Source organism: Anticarsia gemmatalis, chromosome 12 (genome assembly GCF_050436995.1).
Source record: "Anticarsia gemmatalis isolate Benzon Research Colony breed Stoneville strain chromosome 12, ilAntGemm2 primary, whole genome shotgun sequence".
Lineage (NCBI taxonomy): Eukaryota > Metazoa > Arthropoda > Insecta > Lepidoptera > Erebidae > Anticarsia > Anticarsia gemmatalis.
In genome coordinates this window covers 11,763,678-11,785,609 of record NC_134756.1, presented here as the reverse complement: position 1 = coordinate 11,785,609, position 21,932 = coordinate 11,763,678, and the positions used below count along the sequence as shown (strand labels likewise).

General features: G+C 34.3%; 1 protein-coding gene across 1 annotated transcript in view; it reads left to right on the top strand.

Moving 5' to 3' along the window:
• Positions 1-694: 694 nt before the first annotated feature.
• The window catches only part of LOC142977074 (uncharacterized), a 46,972-nt gene continuing 25,734 nt past the window's right edge, over positions 695-21,932 (top strand). Inside the window, exons 1-2 of the mRNA XM_076120766.1 lie at positions 695-817; positions 13,406-14,180. The gene's annotated coding sequence lies outside the window, so the exon portion shown is untranslated. The remainder of the gene's footprint in view (positions 818-13,405; positions 14,181-21,932) is intronic.

Below are 21,932 nucleotides of genomic sequence, written 5' to 3'. Positions count from 1 at the left end.
AAATCGAACCCAGAATCTCACAGTCTAGTAAGTATTTGTTGGGTGTTAAGTCATTGGAGCAGACACTATAAATTGTCATCAACCATAAACTATGGAAGCATTTTGTTATAAATAGTGAATACTAAATAAACCTACAAGTTTCCAAAACCATACTCTTGATGCATTCATAAAAAATCAACGATTTAGGATAAAATTCTCATACAATCATTACTCAGTAGAAAAATAAAATTTTGACATTTAAAACGTCAAAAACTTTCGAGCTGTCATCGCCAATTATCGATTATCGCCAGTTGACAATCAAAATCGAAACGTTGAACAATATCCGAATACTTCTATCAAAATGTAAGGCCCTTAAACATGGAGTATAGCACAACAATAGTACTTTTTACTTTTACCTTTTAATTCAACTGTTACGAGCAAAAATCAACCCTCACTCGATCAAATAGGATTCATTTTCAAACTGTCAATTCTATGAAAACAAATGCACATTATCTGAGAAGAAGTATTCGGTCAAAAGTCAACTTTAACTAAGTCGTACAAGATTGAATTTTGAATGATGGTGTGTACGATTACAGGTGCAGATTGTTAACTAAATGAACTACTAACATTTGAAATTGTACCTTATGAATAGCAAGATTAAGTCGAGTTTTCTTTGCAGTTGTGTATAAACACAGATGCGAATAGTTGGCTGTGCAAAGAATCATTGCGCTATTGCCCGCAGTGATGTGATGACGTGCTTGATTCCAATTTTGAATTTTTTAATTACGAGTGTGTGTTCTTTCCAATTGTGGATTTTGTTTTATTTGTTTTTTTTTGAGTGAGTATTATTTTTCTTTATAATTTTTTTCGGCCAACAATAAAGGCGGGAATATTTTTTTATTTAATTTTCTTCCTTTGTTGCTCACTATTTATCAAATTATTCTTGATAATAAAATGTTTATTTTTTAATCAATTTGTATTTAAAATTTTAAGTCCATTGTAAACGTTTGTTAGAATCGAAATTGTATGATTTAGTCATATTTATTTGCATTTATTATGTTTTGTTCCTGTGGTTGTGCAGAGCTTCATTGTCATTGCCTTATAAAATAGGTCGTCTGGATACGAATGGACAAGTTTTAAAACTTCTAATATAAGAAGAAAAATATATAAAAAATCCGATTGTTCTGAATCTGAATCTAAGTTAAAACAAACGCGTTAAGAGTAAGTTTCTTAGTAACAAATAAATAATTATTATCAGTTCTAAGTCCAAATCTTAAAAAAATCAAAGCATGTATGTTTCACTTACCCCAGCAAGCTATGGTGTCTTATTTACAATTCCCGCTGAGAAATAAACATTTGGGACCTCGTTAGCATAAAAATATATATTTTTAATTAAATAGATATTATTATATTATTTATAGTGACTACCACCGTGGTTTAGGTTGCCACACGTCGGGAGGTGGTGGGTTCGATTCCCACTCGGGACAATTATTTGTGCCATCCACAAATAATTGTTTTGGGTCTAGCTGTAGGTACTTTGTGTCCGTTGTTTGTATGTTTGTAAAAGTCTCTACGACACAAGAGCAATTCTTAATGCAGGAGTTGTCTTTAATTAAAAAAATAAAAAATAAAATCTTGCCAAAAGTATAAGTTACCAAAATACACCCAAATTTTGGCAAATAAGTTTTAAATGTTAGTTTCGCGATATAGCAGATTAGCATTATGCCAACCACGAAACATGAAAAGAAAAATCGAAGCTTTCAATAAGAGCATTTTATCATAAATTATATTACTTGCCCGGCACCGGAATCGAACCAGCGACACAATTTCCCACACACTACCCACGCGTGTCACAGAACCAATACTTTTAAATGCATTAAAAATAAAAAAATCATCTTTTTCCGAAACGGAGAACTCAAAAAATAAAATACCAGCCGGGATTCGAACATGAGACGTTATTATAAGTCACCTACCATTAATTACAGTGGTTTTCCTTTCAAAGATCATAGTAAATAAATAAGTATGTAAACCGTGTCGGTAAACTGTGGCAGTACAATTACATTTCTTGATTGTAGTCATTATACGATCGGTATCTGCGCGCTAGTATGGAACAGGCGGAGGCAGTGACATTTCATACAAGTACTTATTATTGTAAATGTATACTATGTTAGCAGAGGACTTAATTTAATTTTCGTTAGTTTAAACATTCTTCAGTTTCTGGGATATAATTATCCCACCTTCTATATAGTCTTCTTCTTCTTCTTCTTCTTCCTATCGTATGGTTAGTGATCAACCTAGTGTCAAAGTTGTTCAAGCCGCTCTAAGATCTTTGACGTGGCTTAACGGCTGTTATCTTAATCGACAACCCAATTTCGACGAGTCCTCCAAAGAACGGAGACGGACACACATCTATCGAATGACCGCGCCAAAAGTTGCTTAACAAACGGCTTGTTTACCGACCGGTGAGCGCAACTGGCTATGTGAACTTACTGTAATATATTTATTTCGTAGTTTAAAATTAAATCAACAGTATCACATAACTAGCAGTTCATTAAACTTATTGCCTTATTTGTAGCAATTCTAACTCCCCAGGAACACGCACTTCGCACATAAAAGTCAATTACGTTTGAATAATCAGATAAAATTATAATACCAATGTTCATACATACATAATATCACGCCTGTTATACCCGAAGGTGCGAAATGCACCCACATTTAGAATATTACAGCTCTCATGTAATGGGGGGCGAGCCTATAGCCATAAACCGTACGTTACCAAACACCGGGCTACTATTGAAAAATATTTTCAAAAAATACCAAAAGATTTTTGCCTAACACGGAATTGAACACGAGACTGCGGTCAAAAGTAATACACATTTAAATTAGCACATAAACAATAGCACCTACACCACATAATTTAACCTGTTCAGCGATTTTGGAACTGACTGCACATAGTTTGATAATTATATAATGTACCGACAATAACCTGCTGCTTTGACCAGTATAATTGAATATAACCAGATGCATAGGAATTTAGTAGATAGCTAGCACAACACACAGGTACACTCTCTATTATAGCACTCTCATTGTCCTATCGGACGGTATCAGGCACGACTTGCGAGAGGCCAGGGTTAAGATCACCAACTTTATGAGCTTTCCAAAGATCCTTACTCTTAAGTCTAGGCAATAACTGAAAACTTATTAAATAAATTTACCCTACTACTATCCTACTGCTGGGCAAGGGTCTCCTCCCGTAATGAGGGCTAGGCACTCCACTACGCGTCCACTACGCTGACCAAGTGAGGGTTGGGGACTTACTGTCTACTTCAAGCTTACTGACTGAAAAACTAAAGAATAACTTCTATTCCAAATCCGGTACTCGATTCCGAAAGCTCTGTCCGAAAGTAGTCTTTAAAAAAACAAAGAATTGGTTTATGAATTGAAATCGGTATAGTTCAATCGATATTTATGTTACCAATCACTACATAACCAATAGAATCAGTTCCGAATAGTTTTTTTCTTACTTTGGTGATAGAGTTAATGAGTTATCAATATACCACGAACGGCACAGCGGGCGGCTATATTATAATTAGTTTATTTAATTAGAGTGATAATAAACTCTGGTTCTAACAAACACTGGTATTCAGCTGCATCCGGTGACACTGGAAGCTGACTCCTAAATAATTTGGAAAAAAGGCTAAGCTGAAATATAATTAGAATGATATAAAGTCGAAATAATTAAATGACCGATTGATTTGGACTTCGTAATATGTAACAGGATATTAACAGGCATAAAAAACTATAATTAGGAAGATGTATTTTCGGACTCATTTTTTATTAACTAACGTCCTGTTCACATCGCAGAAATCAGGTGGGTAACATATATTTTTATGCATTTTTGAGATAAAACGTGGTTTAAATATGTTCCTTCCTTTAATTTTGTAAATCAGGGAAAGCAACAAACCGAATTCTTATAAAGAGTTAGCAATTGAAATAAGCTTCTAGACTAATTCAGATCTTTTTAAAACTTTCTTGCTAAAATAATATGATTAATGTACAAGAACTTTCGGATACGTATGTACCTAACACCTGATGATTTATTCTCATTAGATGCACCCATATATGGTTCAAATTATGACAACTGACAGCAAATCAATCACAAATGATAACAAAACAGAATAGCAGTTTAAAAAAAATGCATTTCATTAAATTAAATTAGTTGTCTAGTTTATTACAGATTAAATAACTGAAACACATGTCGTGTTATGTTTTAAAACTTACTTACAGCATCATTATGATCTAAGAAGAATTGTGAAATGTCAGTTTCTTGTCAAAAGTAGACACAAACGTACATGATTAAATTTTACCCAGGACTTTCATAAGTAAGGCTCTCCTCCCGGATTGAGTTAAAGTTAGAGCTTGAGTCCGTTTCCTTTGCGAACCGAAATAATAATAAGCCTTTTAATGATTTAATTCGCACCTAAAAATCCCTATACTTACTATGCATGGATCAGAAGCCCGTCCCGGCTTCGCCAGGATTAAAAGAATATTTGTGATAGTTCACACAAAACCCTAACAAGTACCTATACAATAAAACATTTTTTCGCGAAGCGTTTGAATATTTGGCGCAAAGAGTATGAAATTCGGTTTCGCGGATAAACAGACAGACATGCGGCAAGGAGACTTTATCTTATAACTAGCTGACTCGCGCAACTTCGCTTGCGTCACATAAGAGAGAATGGTCAAAATTTTCTCCGTTTTTGTAACATTTTTTATTGCTACTCTGCTCCTATTGGTCGTAGCGTAATGATATATAGCCTATAGCCTTCCTCGATAAATGCACTATCTAACACTGAAATAATTTTTCACATCGAACCAGTAGTTCCTGCGATTAGCGCGTTCAAACAAACAAATAAACAAACAAACAAACTCTTCAGCTTTATAATATTAGTATAGATATAAAGTGATGAAGTGAATCTTATATTCTGTTATTCGTAATCTATGCAATCGAAAACATGTATGAGATATATTATGTAACCTTACATACCAATAGTTAATATTACATCCATTCATACAAAACCTTCTTTAAACAGATTCAATACACTCCAATACGGTACATTATTATGACGCAATCTGAAGTAAAAGCTATTCGTATAACAGTTGTTCTCAACCTTTGGTTACTGGTAGTCTCCTTTTTACAGACCCCAGTTGTTGAGAGTATCGGGCAAGAAATTCTCCTAGTTTGAAAAGATACGATGTGAATGAAGCAAGGGAAGTTCGTAGGGATCGTAGCAAGTGGCATTATTTAGTATTTGCGTTCCCCTATGGGAAAAAGGTGTGATTTCATGTATTTAGGCGTGTAAACTCTGCAAGATTGTTCTGAGTGCTTGTCAAAGACCTTGAGTGTCGGACTAAACATAAAGTATGTGTTCCTACGCCCATTTTGATCTGTCGTGATGGTTCACCCTTCAGAGAGACAGGAACAGAGAGTATAGGAGAACGCTATTTATTTTTTAATGTATTTAAAAGTTTCCGCTGTACTCCTGGTTAGCTCTAATGGAATATGTGTCCTAAAACGAATCATAAAGACGAAGTAATTCATACATTTTCATCCACACAGAATAAAATGCTCTCGAGCTGAATCAAATCACCTTTATTTATCACTGCATCAAATAAATTATATTAAAAAGGTTGACAACCTCTGTTTCATAATGACGAGTTTTCCAATCGCAAGAATCTGCATATCACTGTACTATTAGTCTCAAGATAATGTATTACTTATTGTATGTTCTTAGGCCATATGATGGGATATTAATGGAGTTAATACTTTATGGAATGATTGAAATTATAGACCTAGCTTATCTATGAGTGAAATTAGCTATCTAGCGTAATCTTAACGTATAGTCTTCTAGATCTTTATTTATTATGAATGCTAAAGTAATAGCATAGGTATATGTATACTTATATATTAGTTAGTTTAAGCACCATTTACTCAATAAAAAATACAGTTCGTACATAACGTTTTGCGTTTATTGAAATTAAAAAGAAATCTTATTAATAGTTGACTAGTTTTCACCCGCTACTTCTTCAGGTAAAAAAAATTGAGCGGAGTAAAAAAAAATTATGTTAATTCAGGTTATAAACTATCTGTGCTCGGTAAGTAGTTTCTGCGTAATTAATTACATCTTCACAAACTTTTATAATATAAGTATGATTAGTGTATAGTAGAAGAAATTCAAACAAGATACATACTCCCATACTCTTCAAATTCAAACTATCTCCACAAAGCCTAATAAAACTCAAATAAACTAGCATTGTCGTCCTTAGAAAGTGGCTGAAAGTAGGTCAATGCACTTTACATAGCGCATAAATTATTCCCTTTATAGAATAATAGACTTTATGGTCCATAACTTGAGGTTTCTGATTGCTTGTACTGTTAGGGAATTGGGTGTAAGAGCTCCTTTATATTTGCATTTTATAAGCTGCGATAGTGCAACGTACGCGTTGCGTGGACGTTGCGTAGGCACGAAGTTATCTGACGCTAAGTTGGCTTACCTCGCCTGCCTGCGACTAGTATAACCTGCGCGGAAAAGTCAGGCATCCCAAGGTAAAATTTGCGTTAATTTAATAAATACGACGGCCCCCGTGGCCCAGTGGTTAACGTGGTCGCCGTAACGGGTTCGATTCCCACACGGAACAATTATTTGTGCGATCCACAAATAGTTGTTTTGAGTCTGGTTGTACTTTGTGCCCGTTTTTTGTATGTTTGTAAAAGTCCCCGCGACGCAAGAACAATTCTTAGTTCGGCAGAGTCTTGCATGCAAGGTTCATAGCTAGCGGAAGAAATGTTCAAAATTTAAAATTTTAAGCGTCAGTGAACCACAAGCATCTCCCGGTAAGCTGTTTGATACAGCTAGTTTAGTTTAGAAATATATAAAATTCTTAGAGAATATTCATATCTGACGGAAGATGCGTCGGCCGTAACTTAATTTGTATGGGCTTCGCACCGACGCATCATTGTTTGACTGTGAAAAGTCGAGTGTTGTTTTATACATTTGTCTGTTCTGGCGTTGCGCGACCGATAATACGCGACGTATGTTCCGTCAGATATGAACCTTCCCTTAATCATATCGTGCGTGCCAAGGCTCTCTACTAATTTCTCGGACTATATCACCCACATAAATCTTAAAAGTGATAGTTAACCTACACATCGCTCCAAGATGGCCCACAGTTCCCATAGAAAATACATAGGTTATTCCCATGGAAGGTTATCGATTGTTAGTAATGAACGCATATTGTTACCGTGAGAAGATCTTATTTAACGACTTTTTGTTCAAAGTCAACTGTTACTTAGGGATCAGCTAGTTTTTCAATTGAGTTACTTTCTTTTAATAATTGCTGACTTTGTAGAAGAAATATGAGCCTATTTTTGTATGTGCTGTATAGCTTTCTATGTTTTAATACAGCGTAGGCCTGATCCCAACGTGTTAGCAAAGTGTATTTTGAGGATGTTGTATACAAGAATTTTCAAACACGCAACACACAACGATGTTTTTTTAACCATTAAAAAGTGATTATTATTTAAAAAAATGATATAAGGTGCTCTATTTATGATATAAGGTGTTGCTTCTGCTAAACGCAAGGTCATGGTTTTGATTCCAGGATGAGACGAAGGTTGATAATCAGTATGGTATTATAGATATGTCAATAGGATCACCAAGCCTAAAACATTGGGCATATTTCATACACTTCACCTTTTTTCCTTCGGGCATAACAGGCCTGATTATAAAAAAATACTGATTTTACAATCAGAAAAAAAACCAACAAGTGGAAAATCCATTGTCACTTCAATTAACAAGAGCGCTTAACCACCATTAAATTAACCAATTAATCAAATTAATTACAGAGTAACGTACACCGTAATCTCTTAACTGACAAGATAACACTTAATTACAATTTATTAATCTTAATTAAACCATAGAATGGTGGAAAAAACACCATTGAAAGTAGGGTTATCAAGTACGGAAGATTTTCGGAACTAAAATAAATTTGCTGGTAAAAACTTGGTAAAAAATATAATATATTATTAATTTTTAATGAAGTGTACATAATTAGTTTAGGCAGAAGCCGTTAAAAAGTAAGATTATGCTCATAATACGGGAATTGATGGTATTGGCTGGTGGTACTAGCTGTGGCCGCAAGCAGTCTAAACCAGAGTTAATATTTTTATTGATACCGTACAAGCAACGCATATATTTTAAAAATAAGAAAATTTAGATTGTCGGATTTATATACTTGAATCCATGAATCTTAATAATAAATAAGGGACAAGCCGCAGTAATCCGAAAATTTCGGATTGTCAAATCACCTGGCAACCCTATTCGAAACGGTAACCCAAGGGTTTATAATTATGGGTAGAGAAACAGATGATTACATAGATATAGTTATTTTAACCCATTGAAATTTTATTTAGATTTTGAATACAATGGTTTATGAAAGTGAAATTTCTTTTATTGTAAGTTTCTTAATGATGTAATTATTTTATCACTGATGTAACTTATTTTGTTTTTGTCACATCATATAATAGGCAATTTTCGCTATCCCACATTACGGCCTTGTTTTAACAGAATATAATTAGTAAAAAGTATTTTGGCGGTGAAAGACTTTTTCAAAACAGAGTACAAATAAGAGGATGTTTTTTTCGACTCTCGCAATAAAAATTGCTCTAGTGTCGCGGAGGCGTTTACAAACATACAAACAACGGATGCAACGTACAACCAGACAAGACTTCTCAAACAGCATTTCGTTAGTTTTCATCGTACATTTGCTCACACTTTAAAAGCCTAACCTTTTTTCCAACTATGTTGGAGTCGGTTTGCAGTCTCACCGAATACAGCTCAATACTAATATTTCCTAGGTGATGACTGCCTATCGAACCTCCACAACCCAGTAACCTGGGTTATAATATGATACCTAAATATTACCCATAATTCTATACTAAATCGTAGTGAATCGCGTAGTATGCTATTTGGGGCATAGCGAACTTGGATACCAGTTGACCTACGCTCTTGAACTCAGACACGGAAAGCAGCTTAACATTTCTTAACCTTAGGTCTAAACTTGATACTTCTGCTTTTCACCTGTCATCCATATTTGTACGAATACGCAAATTGCACGTGCACAATGTCATTCATACACACGCACGCCCCTAACCTATGTTTCTTTGGAATTATAGCTTTGGAGCCATATAAAAACGACGTATACATCATATCCGATTTGAGGACTGGAGTACAAGCTTGTAGTTGTTATTATCAATAAAATGTACTATAAGCTTGTACATAAGATTTACCCGAAAACTAATGTATAATAGAATACGGGAATTAACGCGAACACGCATTAAGGTAAAATGCGTGTTCGCGTTAATTCCCGTATTCTATTATACATTAAACATACAACGCGAGAGTTTAAAAGTTATGATTACCCGAAAACTGCTAAACCTATATTGGAAAGATAAATGCTGAACTGATTTTGCTAAAATTTGGCAGGACAAATAAACCCCAAACCGAAAAAATATTCGACGGTTCTTTGAAAATATCACTATCACCTTAAACATACAGAAACTAATATCACATTCGCGAATTTCTACTCACGAAACTAAGAGTGGCTTCACGTTGAAACCATAACACCATGTCGTGACTAAACACCGGCGCGAACTTGATTACATTTGACCCGAATTTCCTGCAACTCGTGCGCAACCAAAACTAGGAATATATACGTGAAAGATGGAAAGCTAAACTCTTGAATAATTATTGGTAATTACTAGAAAACAATATTATTTACATATTTAAATAACAAAAAAAAAATATTTGCAACATAAAGGAGACAGTTTTTTTAACCCGTGGCTATCCTACTGCTGGGCAAGGCCTACTACCGAGCAAGAAAGGGTTTAAGCCTTGAGTCCACTACGATAGTCAACATGCCATAGCCATCGGTCCAAGGTCACGCTATGCGGGTTGGAGACTTTGCATCCTCAAGAAATGTGTTAAATTTTTTTTAAGGAAGCATGGTTTTATCACGACGCTTTCCTATAATGTCAGATTACATCAATGGACTGTGTCCATCTATTGCAGATGATTCAGGTGGTATCAGACAGGAATGGTTGTGACGAAGGAACATCTTCGCAACCGTATTTTTGCCACTAAGAACTCGTCCAGACAATAAGATCTTGTAAAAAGCATCAAATTAATAAGAAGGCGCTGATTTTCGAATTGTACTTAAAAAAAACACACACTTACAGGTGGTTGTCTTGATGTAGATTTCGGTGTTATTTACCCAGACTAAAATCAAAATATCTAATTACATAATATCAACTTCGCTAACCATAGCAAATTATCAACTTTGTATTTGTCCACATCGAGATGGAGTCTCCATTTCGCGCAACAATAGTTAAACTACGGTAATCGTTCCGCACGTGCCAAAAAATCGTCTTGGATAAATTACAAGCAAATGGTTCGTTTGCTTTTTTCGCTTATTGTAGAACGAGGAGTAATGAGGCGTCTCATCTCTTATTCTAAAACGAATTAATATATACGAGATATATTTTTATGCCTTTAAAAAGATAGAGTATATTTGTTTTGTTTGAAGAAAGTAGGGTAATGATGCAAATAATATCTTATTTTGGTATCTGAAATGTTAAAGTAACGAGATTCTAATTATTCTGGAGTTTCATGCATGAAATCTTTGCTGCTGTTTATTTTTGGCTAATGATGAATTGTTATTTAGGTTGGAAAATGTAATGACGCCTACCTGCACTGCCGTACCTGCGGCACTAAACGCGCTCATAGCTAGTTCTCTCACCGGTCAGTATACGATCAATTGAGTTAAGCAAACTTAACGCGGTTATTCGATAGATGGATAAGCATATAGTAGTAATTGAGTTGGTTGGGCTGAAAAGGTTGGTACCGACTGTTCTCATTGAGAAAATTGTCTTTTAGCTACGGTTAAATCGTCCAAAGGAGCTTGACGGCCATTCATTCTGTAAGCGACGAAACCATACTTTGATATTATCTATAATGAAAAAATTGTTGTCCGAACTATGTTTTAAAGGAACCTTTATTAAGGTTCTATTTATATAAACTCAAAACACAATATTTTCATCTCCGTAAACTCCGATCCACATATGCTATTTTTAGGTGATTCGCACTAATTCACACTGCGCTATTCTACACTCATAAAGGACAAATTAAAGCCATTATCTGACCATGACTTACTTCTATTTAAAACCATTAAAATATCAACTCAAACACCTTATATATAAAGTTCATTTATTAGTTTGTATTTATCAGTTTTCTTGGCCTACAAGTTTTCAAACAACATAAACGCTTCATTATTGTCTAAGTAATTACTTTTCTCACATTTGTTTGAAGAAAATAACAGAAAGTGTGAATTATATTGCTACTATGTGTAGCATGTATTAGTAGGCTTGTTTAACCTGCTATAATAGAGCCTTGACATGCATGATTCACCTAGATTGAGTAGATTGTAATTAATAATTCTGTGTTTGGACATCTGTGTTGTATCGAACAGCCCATCGCCACCTGGATAAATAAATAAATAAATATATTATCATCGGACAACTCACACACGGTCATTTAATTCCAAACTAAGCAGAGGTTGTACTATGGTAACCAATTTATTTTTTTTTTTTTTTTTTAAAGACAACTCCCGCACTAAGAATTGCTCTTGTGTCGCGGGGACTTTTACAAACATACAAACAACGGACACAAAGCACAACCAGACCCGAAACAATTATTCGTGGATCGCACAAATAATTGCTCTGTGTGGGAATCGAACCCACGACCTCCCGTTGCAGTGGTATCGGCGTGGCGACCTAAACCACTGCGCCACGGAGGCAGTCAGGAGTAACAATCAGGCTCAAAACAAATACTCGTGATCATCACACAAAGATTCTTCCCGGGTGGGATTCGAACCCACCACACAAGGTGCTACGGTTATAAACTTTTGGCTTTCTGATATTCTAAATTCTTGAACTTGTTCATCAACGCCAGCCGTGCTCACTGTACACAAGGTAATCTACTAAGTCACCGTCTGCCTAAAATTTCGATAACAAACGTACGAGTATATTGCTGTATTTTGACCGAATGAGTTTCCACAATAATAAGGCTCATAAATATAACTTAATTTATTTATTTTATTTATTATTAACTTCATATACAAAAGTTGTATAATGGCGGACTTAATGCCAATGGCATTCTCTACCAGTCAACCTACGGGTGATGCAGAGATAAGAAGAAGTAGGTGTATAATAGAAGTGAAGGAGTGAGTTGAGCAAAATAAACAAATAGTTAAGAAAGATTAAAATGGAAAGAAGTATACAAAAATACATAAATATTGATAAATACACATAGCTACATACATACAAAATATAATACTAGGTACATAAATAAATACGTTATAATACATATTATTATTAGGTATTATAAATTATAAAACATGTAAAATAATAGAAACCTATACTATAACCATAAATATATACCAATAAACTATGATAAAAGTGATGATTCTGCGACTTTGTTCAGCAAGAGACTTTATGCCTAACGCACAAAAAGCATATTTTTTATATGAAAACTGTCTTACTAATAAATATCATATAAGAACTGATTTGTTATACAGTGCTTTATCACTCTCAATCAAGTTTGAAACTGTTTATGAATGAAAAATACCATACACTTTATAACTTAAAGACGTTTATAGTAAGACAGTAATCTATTTAAACCTAGCTTCTTCAATTCCGGTTCCCATAGAACCGGTACCGACAAAACAAGTATTAGATAACAAAAGTTATTAAACAATTAAAATTTAGTAGCCATCGATACGGTTGTAAGACATAAAACTATACAATAAAACGCAATGCAGGCAATAACATAATATTTACACAAACATGATGTAAACTTCGTAATCGTAAGAAAGTAAAACCTGTTTTTATTGAGGATTTTTAGCTTTATCTAAGTATAATTGCTTTGCTTGCAAATTGACTCTCGCGACTCTGCGGTCAACGTTACGTTCCTTGTTTCAGTAGATGAGGGGTTGGTTTTTGTAAAAACTGCCTGTCCTGTGTTAACGTGGGTCTTTAATTATTTCAATCTTTTTAATGCTCATTTTTATCGTAATTGTTGAAGCGGTTTATTTCTTAAAGCACAGTTCGCTTTTATATGCCCAGGCATAAGTCTGTGTCTAAAACTGGAACACTTGACTCAAAAACTTATGGTAAAAAATGTGCAATCCCTATTTTAAAGTTTACTAGCTACCTATAAGATTATATTATTTGATTTAACACAGGAAAAAAATCATCATGGATAAGAATGTAAACCATAATGTTACTAATTATATAAATATTTTGTTGCAGAGGAAGTTGGTGAAAGCAAACAAAAAGCAGCAACGGATGAAACACATCAAGCTTATAACAAACTGGTCTGGAGGGATGTGAAACTGTATAACACAACAACGAACAATATTAATATACAACTCAACATTTACGACGACACAGCAACAATAATATTATAATGCAACAGGTCATAAGCGGGAGAAAATTAAAGGTTAACCATATTTGTTTACCAGACGTATCAATCGAATTACATTGACCGTGATCACGGGCTTACTGTGAGAAGTTACACAGCAAAATAAGAAGCTGATGACAATATCCCAACTGTAATTTGTAAAGAAGAAACAGTATCAAGAATAACACTCATAGTAAACTATCATATAACGACAGCAGAAGTCAAAGACCTAACAATTAAACTCCCATCACAATTTCTACAAGATTGACGAAGAAAAATCGATTGTCAAAGAAAGTAAATCACATTAGAAACTAAGATTAAGCTATCAAGTGTCAATCTTATTGACGCAGATGGAGATAAAATTGATAGAGTTGATGTAATAGAACATTAAGATAGCAAATTACAGGTTGTAGATACGGCTGTGAAGCTAAAGACAATCGAATTATCAACGGATACGGTAATTCGGCACGGCCATAACCTTTCCAGAGGTTATATGAAGTGGCTAAGAATATGGTTGGTAATAAAGATTTACTTTTACTGTCGTGAAACAGTGATGGAGGAAAGAAAGTGATACGAATTCTGTTGAAATGGAATCTTCGATGCTGTGATGCGGCCGGAAGACAGGTTAGTTGATGTCTTTGTTTGTTTTTTGGTAAAAAGGGACTGAAATATTCACGGCAGATATCACTACATCGAAATAAGTGTTAATAGCAGACTGATAGGATGAGGGAATATTGACAGTTTTTTTCATACATTCGCTGTGTAATTTTATTCTATTTTGAAGTATAGTTTAGAAGTAGTTTTTTGGGACCGTACATTATAAAAAAAAGTTAAGTCCATGTCCAAAACAAAAATTGGACAATCAACGTCATATTTTATATCTATGTAAATGAACTTTCAAGATCTCAACACGAGATGCATTTAAAACACCATAATATGTAAAAATAAAGCACTTTTGTTTATGAAGTACTTTTCTAAAACGTACGGAAGACGTGAGAGAAACTATTTATTATTAGATTAGATTAAAGCCATACGTGAAGGTTGGCGAAGGTTGTATAATGATATAATCTACAGTACGAGTTCATTTGATTGTCGGATAGTAGGTATTTGCTGCTCAATACTGACTGTTGGGTACAAATAAAATGAAATATTAGCATTTTTCCTTATTGCTTCTGTGGTCTGAGCGGTAGTGTGTACTGCAGATGATGACGGTCTCAGATTCGGGTACCGGGTAGGAAAAAATATTATTATTGGGCTAATTTGTATGAGACTATTCTCAATCGTAGCCCGGAGTACAAGGCAATCATTGGACCCTAAGGCACCCAGATTGTTAATTGTAAAACATGTAATCTTGCTAGCCCTTTTGGGTATAACAGGCGTTATAGCCAGTTGTGCTCACGGGTCGGTAACCGATCGGTGGGTTAAGCAACCTTTGGCGTAGTCATTCCATAGATAGATGACCGTATTCGAAGTGGGCGTCTCCGAATCGAAGGGCACGTAAAAAGTCGGTCCCCGTTGTTGTCAATTAAGATAACAGTCGTTAAGCCACGTCAAAGGCCTTCGGGCGGCTTGAACAACTTTGACACTAGATTGACCACTAACCGTACGATAAGAAGAAGAAGAAACATGTTGACATGGGACCAAGATTGTTAATTGGGAAATATAGCCTTGCTAGCGCTTTCGGGTATAACAGGCGTGAATACTTCACGTAGTTAACGCGTCGGGTAATGTTTTACTGGAACTTGAGAAAACCAGTAGTTAAAGTTTAAATAATAAGCTATAATAACAATACAAGCGAAGTGTAATATCGTAGTAATCATAGATATATTATAGAACGTTCTGACCTTTCAAATTTAAGTTGGTGTGATGAATTTAACAAAATTATAAAGATTACCTTTGTGAAAACGTATTTTTATCTGCACGCATAGTCGTACACATACGCGTACATTACAAAGATTGTATAAAGTGGAAATTAGAGTTGCCTAACTTTTTGGAAGTCGGTTGAAAAGCATAAAAAAAAAACAAAAAGAGCGTCTTCAAAGAAAAACATAGGGTATACCTGGTAATGCCGCACAATTAGGTACTGCGGATAATTTTTTTATAAAAAGTATATTTGCTTATTACTCTTCCATGGGAAAACTGCTGATTATATTTTTAAGACCAACAAAGGCCACTTAGTACTATCCTTATAAAATTCTGCTCGCTTCATTCACATTCATACATCTTGTCATACAGGACCGCCAATTACGAGTAATAGGCGTGATCTTGAAAATAGATACATACATAAAGTACATAAAATCACGTCTTTTTCCCATAGGGGTAAGCTGACACCAAAGAATATTTGACTTATTCGCGTGATTTTTTGAACCGTATGTATATTTTTAAAACTATCGATACAAGGATACACAGGTTTTTAACGCTGCAATTTTCCTAGTACCTAAAGAAAATTAAGTATAATCTAAAGTAATTGACAACGGTGTGAATGTGGTATTTCAGAAAATGTTTTCTGCCTTGTTACCGGAAGACATTTTGCGGTTATTTTACTGTAAGGTTTGACCGTGGGAACATGTCTTATTGTATTTACGTAGGACTAATTCATACCTTCAAAATCCAGGTGAAAATGTTATCTTTTAATCCCCAAAACAAATTGCGTTTCGTGATTCAGTAGTTTTTGCGTGGTAATGCTCGAACACCTACTTTTACGATAACGATACCTGCAACCAGAGGGCCAATTGAATAAAATCTTGTGTCATTACAAATGTCAACTAACCAAAATGCGATAGGGTTTTCGCAATTTTTCCTTAGCATTTTTAGAATAATAATAATAAAACTAGCATTAATAACAAGTAAGTAGTCAAATATTTCTAATTACGGGGGCTTTTTGTACACTGTGATCTAACACTTGCTTATTTTTAAACAGAATTTCTCTAATCTATCGTCGTATTCAAAAAGACAAAGACACAACATTATCTTTGAAACCTTCGACAAAAAGGGCTCCATTTTTTGTCGGGAGTACTTTCAATAATTTGCTTTAGAATTGTGACAAAAAACTTCACTGATTGCAACGTGAAAGTGATACGTATTCAAATATAAAACGAATCTTAATCTACAAACTATTTGGTTATGTAAGGTATTTTGTAACTTCACGCCTGTTATAATTTGGAGGTGTATGGAACGTTTCGCTGTATTAAGTCTTATGTGGTTGAAAACGCCATTTAAAAATTGCCTATTGCTTTAGAAAGACTAGTAAACTCTGAGCTGGAAATAATCTATTTTTTTTATTAATGCATGCCTATAATACAACGAACGTGGCTTGAGATGTATGAAAAAAACGCACGGTTTTCCATTTCCAATTTTAGTCCCATGTAAAAGGAGGTATTATCATATACCGGGCGCGTTACCAAACTCTAGACTACCGTTGAGAAATATTCTGATAGTAAACTAGATAAGTCTTATATTGAGCTTCGACCGGGAATCAAACCTAAAACGACGTGGTACACTTATAATTACAAAGTTCTTCTCACCTAACGCAAGATGTCTTATTCCTATAATAAGAAATTGCTCAAACTGGGAATGGAATCCAGCAACCAGAACCCTGTGAATTCTGGTATAGATTTGATCAACATTTTAATTTAATGCCATCAAAAGCAAGAAAACACCGTAACTGTTTTGCATAACTGCACTTTGAGTTGTACTAACACAATAACTTTCGCATTTTTAACGCGAAAGCCTTGCCTGTGTTACGTGTCGCGAATATTATATTATGACCATATAGACATTTTAGTGCATAAACATTAATGTGTAAACATTTAGGCAGGTCATTTATACAAACTTTTTGTTAGACTTGTGAAATCAAATTTTGACTTCGTCTTGGTCCGCCTGGAAGGATTATCTTCGGTAAAATGGAAACTTAATTGGCGTGGATAGACTTTCTGGGGTAAAATGTATTATATGTGCTAAATTCATTAAAATTCATTCTGTAGTAATTGAGTGAAATATGTATGAACAAATTATATCCACCAGTTGATCGTCTTAAGAAGCGAACAAAAAGCGTTAAAATCAATCCACAGGGCTACGATGTCGGCATTACAAACCTACACACTCATCCCTTATTATTTTAATAAGGTCTCCGTGGCTCAGTGGTTAAGGTGGTTGCCACATCACTTTCATGGGCTCGTTTTTCACACGGATCAAATATTTGTGCGATCTACAAATAATTGATTCGGGTTTAGTTGTACTTTGTGTCCGTTGTTTGTATGTTCGAAAAAGTCTCCGTAACGATAGAGCAATTCTCAAAGCGGGAGTTTTCTTTTTTAGAATAAAAAAAAGAATAAATCTGCGTAAGTCTACCGACTTAAAAAAGGAGGAGGTATTTATATCGTCTATACTTTTTTAATGTTTGTTACTTAACTCTTAACTTTTATTATGACTAAAGAGATTTATTATGACTTAAATTGTTATAATATCTAACTGATTAATCCCCTGTCTCTGTGATACATTTAGCGGTAATTTATCTATTGAAGCGTTGCAATTCTAGCGTTTAAACTCATATAAAAAAAAACTCAATTGAATAGTTAAACTACCGCTAAATATACCTCAGAAACCGGGCAATATAATAAATAAGTAAGTTGTAAGTTATTGATTTCTCAATCATTTTGTCACCGGCTCGCCCTCTTCGCACTTGCAAGTTATTAATCGTTTCCGTCCGCTAACAGTACGCGTAGGTTGAAAATAAAAAGTATAATTATTTTTATTACTATTCGTAAATAATGGCTGATTTCCTTTCAAGATAACTTAGATTATAATTTTACTGTTAACACCTCGAGCAATAACATGCTTGAATATGTTATTATAGACTATTATAATGATTGTATGGCTTAATAAAAAGGCATAAAGTTCTGGTCGGTATCTCGTTTTCCTTGTTTTATTCCAAAATATAAATTTATTTTAACAGTAATCTGGGTCTTCTTATCGTGGTTAGTGGGCAATATAGTGTCAAAAATATTGGTGATATGGTCAATTTTGGTTTGTCGTGCTCATAAAATGAAATTTTGAAGTCATTTTTTTTTGTAAAAACTAAAATATGTAATGGAATCGTATTACCTATATGTAATTAGTAACTACAGATGTTATTGTAATAAAACATTCTATTACTTGTCTTAAAGATCAAAGTATAATCGTGAATGAACAAGCTCACTTTGTTTTCATTCGCAGTCACGTTTCTTAAGCAAAGCGAAAGTTTTCTGCAAATATTGAATCAATATCATGTTATGTGTATCAACTTTTTATGTACTCTGTATTTGTATGGGCACATACAATAAGTGTATGTATGTGATAGTTTACATACTACTTCTACACATTCCTCTGATATATTTGGTAGTGTATGCGACTGCCGCGCAGAAGTCGGGTTCGTATCCGGCGTCGGACCAAAAAATTGTTGGTATTTTTTTATTTCTTTATATAAATTTCGAACCAAAATCATTTTATTTTGTAATTGGACGTGTATGACTCTTTACAAAGTTTCGGGTCGATTACCAGGTCAAACAAAGTATTATTGATCTTCTCTGATTTATATTTAATTTTGAATATTTTTCGATGGTATCCCGGAGTTTGGTAAAGCGCCCGTTACTAAATTTGCCTACTGTGAGCACCCCGATTTCCCGGTTTCTGAGTAGTGTCCGGTGAGTAATGCACTAATGCCCGGTTTCTGAGTACATTTAGCGGTAGTTTATCTATTCCATAGCGTTTGTTTTATATGAGTTTAAACGCTACACGTACCTCAGAAATGACGACGAATTATGACGAAACGTGGGTGTGTACAGTTTTACCTACACCTTCGGGTAAAACAGGCATGTTATTATGTATATAATGTATATGTTACTGTAAAAGCCCGAACGGTGGTAAATCCTAAGATTTTCCGGTAAAACCTAAGATTTACCAACTCTCAATGGTAAAAGTCCGAATAAGCCAGAGTTTAAAAACTATGTTACGATATATAAAAAAATCCTCCTTCATAATTATGTTTATAACTATTTTACGGTATAATTATATACTGTGACATAGTTATAAAGAAGGAGTTTTGGGCAAAGCGACATGGGTAGGTTAGGTTAGAAGGCTAAGGTGGGAGCGAGCGAAGCGAAGCTCCCACCTTAGCTTTCGTGGTTATTTTTTTTTAACCACCCAGAAGGAGGAGCCCCGCGAAGCGGGGCTCCGGCGACATCTCGACATCATCAGGTGAATATAGGTAAAAGTTCGAAATAAAATAATTGTTCGGACTTTTACCATTGCGAGTTGGTAAATCTTAGGTTATACCAGAAAATCTTAGGATTTACCACCGTTCGGGCTTTTACAGTAACATATATATGTATTAGAAATTATTCCTAAATAACAGGAAAATATTAACTTTCATTTCCAGCGAACTACCTCAGTTTACCTCCAATAACTTGCCTGGGGTTTCCAACGTTAGTTTCTTAATTCCCTACTTTCCTAGCTTTCAAAATTCAATATGGCAGCCCTACGGTATAATTATATACTGTGACATAGTTATAAAGAAGGAGTTTTGGGCAAAGCGACATGGGTAGGTTAGGTTAGAAGGCTAAGGTGGGAGCGAGCGAAGCGAAGCTCCCACCTTAGCTTTCGTGGTTATTTTTTTTTAACCACCCAGAAGGAGGAGCCCCGCGAAGCGGGGCTCCGGCGACATCTCGACATCATCAGGTGAATATAGGTAAAAGTTCGAAATAAAATAATTGTTCGGACTTTTACCATTGCGAGTTGGTAAATCTTAGGTTATACCAGAAAATCTTAGGATTTACCACCGTTCGGGCTTTTACAGTAACATATATATGTATTAGAAATTATTCCTAAATAACAGGAAAATATTAACTTTCATTTCCAGCGAACTACCTCAGTTTACCTCCAATAACTTGCCTGGGGTTTCCAACGTTAGTTTCTTAATTCCCTACTTTCCTAGCTTTCAAAATTCAATATGGCAGCCCTACTTGATGATTTAATCTACACTATAATTATTTTATGTAGAAAATAAGATGTTATTTTGTCAGCTTGTTAGTTCAATAGTTGTCCCACTATATTCAGGATTTGGACCTTTAAAAGACATTAACGTGAAACTAATCGGCTAGAAACAGTGACAGTTGTATAAAGACTATGTACTAAAGGGTGTCGTGGGTTTTTCAAACAAATCTACAAACCACTTACACAAAAAAAAATGTTCCATGGCGATACCAAAATCGAATCTGATATAATGTCTGTTTAACATATTCATAGCGAAACTACTGAAATTAATAAAAATTACATATGTACTTAAAAAAAATACTTTTGTTTTATTATTTTGAAAGAAAAATATTGGAAAGTAACTAGAAAATTTTCAAGTGGACGAAGTCGCAGTAAAAGTTAGTGTTTGAATAAACTGACAGTTATTGGATGTGCTCAAGTCGTGACGGATAACATCTTAACTGTTTGCGTTCAAACTCTGATCGTTATCTATGTAGGTACTCGTTTTTGTACCAATTTTATAAATGTTTCCTTTGTTTTGAACTATCACGTTTAATTGTGTGACATACTTTGATGCTGGGTTGTTTGATATCAAAATTTAATGAAAAAGTAATTTTCGAGAAATTTCTGAGCTGAGGTAGCAGTAGGTAATGTTGATACATATTTCAAAACCCGATATACGTCAAATAAGTTAACCAACTGGCAAAATGCCTTATTCGTGTAAAATTATAAAAAAAAAATATAGGAAATTATTAAGATTCAGGTTTGAAAGGCAAAGGCATTAGTTTAATAGGTTATAATTTCACACTTAAATGTATTGTAACTTAACAATTCTTCATTTATACTAGTTCAACGGACAGAAAATAATGCGGATTTTTTATTCTTATACTAGCGCCATCTATTATACTTTGATTGTATACCATCATTAAGTGTACAAAGATGTGTGCTTCTGCTACAATACAATAGATGGCGCTGTGTAGTTTCAGCTTTAACAAAACTGTATGTAGTTCAAGTTACGTACACTAGATGTCGCTGTCTACAAATGAACAAGTGCCATATTGTTTTATTTTTTGCAGGTTTAAGCCCATAGCTGATCTATAGTTATCAGGTACAATTTTAACAGATTTACTAAACTTATCCTCATCCTGTGAAATTAGCCCCTTATAAAGTACGTTACCTACAGTTCCATTGTTTACCTTGTTTTAAAGCTACTTTAAATTAAATAGCTAAAAATGATTAGGTATGCCCTACGCACAATAACAAAAAAAAATACTACTTAATGTCACAAAACAAAAACATGTTTAATAACTAATTATGGAAAAATACTTTAAACTTATTAATTTTTTTTACATTCTATAGGAACATACC